Raw genomic sequence first — 7075 nt, 5'->3', positions numbered from 1 at the left:
ACTACTGTATATCAATAACTCACCTCACCAACAACATCATGCTATATAATATAGCCTAAGTGTTCACCAAGTACAGTTGTTAAACTAAGTACATTTTCTTCCTTCAATAGTACTAGTATCCTAAAACAAAATAAATGTCAGACTAGCATAGCCAAACCCTTGATACATCGGAGAGGAAAGTACCATTGTTACTTAAGGCAGGTAAAACTTGAATCTTGTCATTGTATACCCACTACATATTAAATGCTTGCGATAGCGTAACCCGATCTTCTTGAAAAACCTTTGTGTGAACCCTAGAAATATTTAACCTAGTGGTACTTTATGAGCCTGTGTTGTGAAGCAAGCTATGAGGGGATTTCATCATCTTTGTCCCAATAGCACACTTTATCATGCATACTTATTAAATTAAAGCAGCTTTCTTTAACAAATATTTACAGAGCACTTTTGGTTCTTAAATTTGATAGTGAACTTGATGATTTTTTTTTTTAACCCCACAAACCCTGCTTGACCTTAGAACAATGGTGTCAAATTTGAGCTCAATGCCCTTTTCAAACTTTAGCGCTCTTCTCTTTGCCAACTTTGTGTTGTATAAATAGAAACAAAGAAGGTGTAAACATTCAAAATATTTTCAAAAAATATGGCAAGAATGTTATAGCTCTTATTACTACACTAAATTGATCAAGGTGGGTGCTAGCAATTACTAGTAGTTAAAAATGTCACCATTGTTTTAACATTTTTGAACTTCCACTTTAATTGGAGACACTCATCATAGTGTACTACTTTAACTACATGCTCCAAACAAATGTCAACACTGATTTTAATCCTCTAAAGAGGACTTTACTACCCAACTCTACCAGACTGGGGGGTGGGGAAGGGAGGCGCCGCGGGATGGGAAGTGCACCAATCTGCTCTGTAAAGAGAGTACTGGTTTTAAAAGACAGTAACATTCTTCCTATTTGTTTGGAAGGTGTTAGTTTTATGTGACGGGTCACAAAAACGTACAAGAGAGGTATGTATTCTCAATATCTTATTTTTAATTATATGGGGAGTAGGTAGTAGACTAAGGTTAGTAGACAAAGCACTTGACTTGCTTTCAGAAAGCATAGCTGAAGTTCAACTTGAGGTCTTCAATTAAGATTTTGGTGGTATTCACTCAGTCACATGAAAGCCACAACTTTTAAAGTCTCCAAGTAGAAAGAGTCTTGAACTGCTAGACTCATTACAGTGAGAAAGTAGAGGAGTCCTCCAAGATCAAAGTTAAGGTCATTTATACAGTAATACAGGGACACAAAATGGAAGTAAATCCCTGGAGTGAGGAGAAGATGACTCCTGGTTCATCGCTGCTAAATCCCTTATTCTGTCAGTACAAAGCTACTCAAAACTAAAACAAAGGACATCAATGGGAAAACAACAACAATGAAGAAAATCATTTGTCTGAGTATTTTGTTTCCTTTTACAATTAATACCCAAGATTTGTGTAAATTGAGAAAAATGTATTCCCCCCACATGTTAATGTATGTGACAGCACTTTGTATATATAGTTTCATATTTCATTATATACAATTTTGTCTGGGGTACTCTTCCCACAAAGAAAAAATATTTCAAAAATAGAAAAAAAAAATGTGGATTTAAGACCATAAAAATCAGCAAAGGTATTGGTAAGCAGGAGTAATACCTAGATTGCTTTAAACTCATTTTGAAACTGCCTAGATTTCAAGATGACAGTGTCCCATTAAAGTTGTTTTATCCAGTTCAACTAGAACAGCTCAGTTTGAAGGTTCCTTAAACGTTAACACCTGTCAAAAATGGGTTACTTTTTTTTTTAAAAAACATACCTTTATATGCATTAATGACAAGCATAACCGCCATTGTGTTGCTTTATGCAATATAATCTGCATCAAAAGTAGGTTGCCTTGGGAACTACAGTCAAACCAATATTCCCATACATTTACCTCTCACAGTAATATAGAACAATAGAAATATAGAGCTGGAAAGGGGCTCAGGAGGTCATTCTGTCCATCTTCCCCCTCCCCACACACACGGGCAGGATGTAGTATACCAAGACCACAGACACGGTTTAAAATGGCAAGGACTAAAAGCAGGAGACTGCAGCTAGGAGTGCAAGAGAAAAGTCTGTCGCATGACCCAGGGCGAGAGAGCACGTCTAGCTATTGCTATCCGCAGTGGCTGCCACAAAAATAGTCACCTGACCAAGCCCCTAAGCGCAGGAATGGGAAATGCACGGATTTCATCGGGCACTGCCTCCCTTCCAGAGACAGCCCGAGTTTAGCCGCAGCGCCGTGGTAATGAAAACTAGTTATTCAAGTTCACGGCGAAGTCAAGAAGTAGTTCAGCAAAGTGACAGCCCGCCAGGTGCTTGTCAGCGACTGAGCTCCTACCTTCCCTCTCCAGCCTCGGCTACGCAGTATGGGGGAACTGACCGATCAGCTAGGACAGGCTGCAGCCCCGGGCGCAGCCAGCCCTTTGCTCCCTCTCCCCCCGCCGCACCAGGAAATCTGGCCAACTTTTTCGCTACGTCCTTGGCAGTGAAGGGGGGGGGGGATTTCTACCTGCTGCTGAGAGAATCACCTACCGCAAGCCCAGCTGCCGGAGCTCTGAGTCAGCCACCGGGGCTGCAGGTCCGGCGCAGCCAAGCACGAAACAAAAGCTGAACAAGTCGCTGCAGCAGCCCCTTGGAGGCCATGGAGCCGCGTCGCAGGCAGCCCAAGAAATTTAACGAGAAGGGAAAACGCAGCTTGGAGGGACCAAGAGAGAAACCCAGCTCCACGCTCCCATTACTGTACCTCCTTCGCTACTGCTGCCATTCCACTGTCCTCTGGAGGGGGGGGGGGAAGACTCACCAGAAAGGAACATCCCCCAACCCTCACAAAGCCCCAGGTCCTCGCCACCCCAACCCCCTCCCAATTCCCCTTCCCCTGGGCTAAGAAGTTCGGCGCTCTACAGCTGCAGGAGACACAGCCAGCTGCATTGCAACGGGGGGAGAAGGGCGGCTGGCAGCCCAGCCCCAAATGCCCGCGGAGCACCCCGCACAAGTTGCACCAGCCCCCATCTCCCCCTTCGCACTGGGAAGTTTCCAGCCCCCGTTCTCGGCAATTCCCAGAGACACAGAGTGCCGCGCCACGGGGCGAGAGAAGAGAGCGGCCCTCTCAGAACTCCCCGAGCCCTGAACAACAGCCCACCCGGCGTGGTACAGCCCCACTCACCTCCCCCTGCAGTTGTGCTTTGCCCCGCTTTGCACTACACTCGGGCGCTCCCCTCGCTGGCTCCGTGCACGCCTTCGCTCTGCCCGGGGCTCGCGGGCGCGCGTGCTCAATACCAGCCAAGCAGGGCGGCTCGCGCCTTCCCTCCCTCTTTTGCCTCGGGCACTGGCGGCACCTGTTCTGCTTTGTGACGTCAGCACGCCTAAGCGCCTTCCCCCAACAGGAGCGCACCTGGCCGGCAAGGAGCCCCCTCCTTTCAGTCTCCCTCTCTCGTAGGAGCGGTCTCGGCTGCTGCTTGCAAACCGCTCTGACCTGCCCGTGCAATAGACAAACAAGGATCCTGGTAATGTTAGGCTTGCCTGCATCTACCACTGAGGGAGAAAGTCTGGGGTAGTGATTAGTAGAGGCGGGTGGGCGCTAGGACGGCTGGGTTTGGTCCCGATCATAGGACACAGTGCTTAGATCAGGAAATTGGGGGTGGGAGGGAGGATAAGACAGGGAGATACTGTGCTTGGTTTTTGCCAGACTCACTGGGTGACCTTGGGCTTGTCACTTGAACTCTCAGTGCCTCGGTTGCCCCCACTGTTAAATGGGGGCGCTAGTAACGTGTTTCTATCTTTGCAAAGTGCTTTGAGAGCCGCTGCCTGAAGGAGCTATAGAGGTACACATTTGTTTTCTTTTCATTTGATTTAAATACATGAAATCAGATGCAAATCTCAAGGAAAAGAGAGGAAGCTGTTAGAGTGGCTTAATCGGTCAATAACTAGGAGTAACAGGATGCAATTAAGAAAAGGGAATATCAGGAAAATCATCCGAACCTAGAGGCCTCTTAGGGTCCAGTCCTGCACTACAGTATGACAGGCACAGGGGTCTGCCCATATGGCATTCATTGCAGGATCTGCCTTTTATACTATGAAAGTGTCTGCCTAGGGTAGTGATAGACATTCCACTGTTTGAGGTATGGAGTTCTTATACCTTTGTTGTTGGAGAATCATCCATTACAAGCTTATAGCCTGGAGAGGTTTTTAAGGCTAAGAGTACCTTACAGACCTGACATTACTGTCACAGGTCTTCAGCTGTTTTGAATCATGTTCTAAGTTAGATGACTAATTAGCAATGCTCTGAGTTGCAGTTTGGGTAGCTCTCACATTCAAGCTTAGCTTTGCACCTTTGTTACCTATGTCACCTTAATGGACTTGCCCCACCTTTTATATAGCTGCTGGGTGTATTAGTTAGGTTTTATAGTTATTGGTTATAATCCTATTTTATTTCACCTTATTTTTAGAGTATGTTTAGCTTAAAGCATAGCACATGGAGCTGAGCATTATGAGACTTGTCAGTGATTTGCTGCATGACCTTGGGCAAGTCACTTAGACCCAAAGCCACAAAGGTATTTAGGCACCTAAACCCCAGACTTAGGTGTTTAGTCCCAATTTTGGCTCTACTGTGATCCACCAAACTCCCTCCAAATGCTGTAGGTGCCTAAACATGCTTAGTGCCTAAGTTTTCAAGGTAAAAGTTCATTAGGCCCCTATATTTCAGGCTCTGGGCATGCATGCTGCTGCCCCACTTTAGGCATTCCTGTCTCCCACCTAAGCCCCAGAGCAATTCACAAACCAGGGCTGCCTAAGTCGCATATGGGGCCCTATATAGTGAGTATGCTCAGAGGCCCCTTACTGGATAACTCCCATTTAAAATCTGGCTGGTGGAGGGGCCACCTCCATAACTTTTAGCCCAGTAGTTAAAGCACTTACATGGGATGGGGGAAACCCAGGTTCAATTCCCCCCTCTTTGCAAGAAAGGGAGGAAAGATTTGACCAGACGATCCGCCTACCTCTCAGGAAGATACACTAACCACTGAGTTATGGGAAAGTCTGATGTACTTCCTCAGTCTCTATTGAAGATGTTCCCTTGTGGATAAATAATGAAAGAGTGATTGAAGCGTGGGGACTGGCTCCTGGGTCTCCCTCCTCCCAGGTGGGTGCCCTCACCACTGGACTACAGAGTCATTTCCATTCTCTCTCCCACCCAATGACTGTTTATCCACAATGGAACAGTCATTGGGCCAGAATAGCCCATAGTGGGGTAGAACCCCTCTCTGAGAGGTAAGACACCCCTGTTTGAAGTCCATTCTCCCATCTGGTAACAGAATTTGGGTCTCCCACATTGCAGGTGAGTGATCTGGGCTAAAAGATAGAAGGTGGGCAGTGACTCCTCTGCCATTTTATGTGTGGAGTGAGGCAGATGCCTAAGTCATTCCCACAAGAAGTGGCTTAGGCAGCATGTTCCAGGTTGTGGATCATTAAGCAGAGATAGATGGCCATCTCTGAGAGGGGGTGGGGCTTAGCACAAACCCTGTCATTGCCTATGGGAATGCCAAGCTTAGGTGGCTCTCTGCCTAGTATCCTAGCTTTGGTGGATCACATTCTGATGCCAGCTATCTCTCCCCATTCATTGTATAGGAGCCTAACTCAGGCTTTGTGGATGGCAGTGTTGTTCCTATGAATTTCTAGGCACTCATATGATGTTCATTGTTGAAACGCTTAAATTCCTTTGTGGATCTCACCCTTAGTCTGATCACATGAGGTGCTGAGTACTTCCTTTAATGGTAGTTGAGGATATTCAGCATTCCACAGGAAGTGCTCTGCACCTCCTACAATTGGGTCTTGATATCTTTGCCTTGCCTTTTTTTTTTTTTTTTTTTTAAAGAAGGAAGGTCATTCTGCTATTTCTGTAAAGTGATTTTAGACTTATGGATGGGGAAAAGCATGATATAAGTGTGAATTAGAATTATTTTAAATCTGCTTAATGTTAGTATGTATGTGAAATAAATAAGGATACAATTGCAAAGTACTGTATTAATGCAATGTTAAGGTTGCATAGATCAAGCAATCTTCTCAAGAAATCATGAGCAAAGGTTTCAATGGCAATGCTAACGCATCTGTATTGCACATCTTGTATGATCTGTGATATTCATGTTATGATAAAATGTATAGTTTATCAGAAAAATGGGAATTGACATAACATTGATTTGAAATCCTTGAATTAAAGGGCCATAGAAATGGACAGTATTATAACCTTTTAAAACATACCTCTTTCATGTGCCACTAGTCAATCTTATGCTGACCTAAATATGTATAAGTGTAGTTAAATGCATATTCAAAGATGTGTAATTACCATCATCTTGTTCATTGCAAGGGATTGAACGTAGAACTAGTAGTTAATGGCTGATTATGCCCTGAAACGTAGGTTTGTAGCCCGTGTATTTTTTTTATATTGTTGCAGGGTTTTTTTGTGTGAGAATCTATAGAATTGTTTACTCCTTTCATCCATCTAATATCTTGGCCTATAAAATATTTTGTGGCAGTGAGTTAGTCATTTGCTGGGGTTTCATGTAAATTAGACCCAGGGGAAGAGTTTGGTGAATAAATCCAAATCTGATTAAAGGAGCTCCTACTTTTTGATTAGAAATAACCCCATTTCTATGGCTCACCTTTGGATTTGATCACCAAATCCTTCACTCAGCCTTAATGTACACCTTCTTATTGTCACCTGGCTCCATGGAACCAGTCACCCTATCCCCATGAAAAATGTGCAGGAGAGGTGCCTGGAGGTTGAAAACTGAGATATTCCCCTAGTAGAATTTCTCCAAAATCATTCAATAGGGGAGGGAGAGCAAAGCAGCATTTTCCCCTTCCTCACTTGCCCCCAAACCCATGTGAAATGAACAGAGTTCTGCCCCTTAATGTACAGATCCCATGGGGCCTGAAGGAGGCAAGGGGAATCTATGCTTAGGCCCAGTGCTTTTGCCCTGGCTTTAGAGCTACCTGATCCCCTTGACTACCAAGTAGCAC

General features: G+C 44.8%; 1 protein-coding gene across 1 annotated transcript in view; it reads right to left on the bottom strand.

Annotated features, from left to right (window-relative positions):
- The window catches only part of MTUS1 (microtubule associated scaffold protein 1), a 198791-nt gene extending 195483 nt beyond the window's left edge, over positions 1-3308 (bottom strand). The window contains exon 1 of the mRNA XM_026647908.2: positions 3225-3308. The gene's annotated coding sequence lies outside the window, so the exon portion shown is untranslated. The remainder of the gene's footprint in view (positions 1-3224) is intronic.
- Positions 3309-7075: the final 3767 nt, after the last annotated feature.

The sequence above is a fragment of the Terrapene carolina genome, unplaced genomic scaffold (genome assembly GCF_002925995.2).
Source record: "Terrapene carolina triunguis isolate 2854851 unplaced genomic scaffold, T_m_triunguis-2.0 Scaffold66, whole genome shotgun sequence".
Taxonomy (NCBI): domain Eukaryota; kingdom Metazoa; phylum Chordata; order Testudines; family Emydidae; genus Terrapene; species Terrapene triunguis.
The sequence above is the reverse complement of the archived record's forward strand: the minus strand, read 5'-3'. Positions and strand labels throughout refer to the sequence as shown.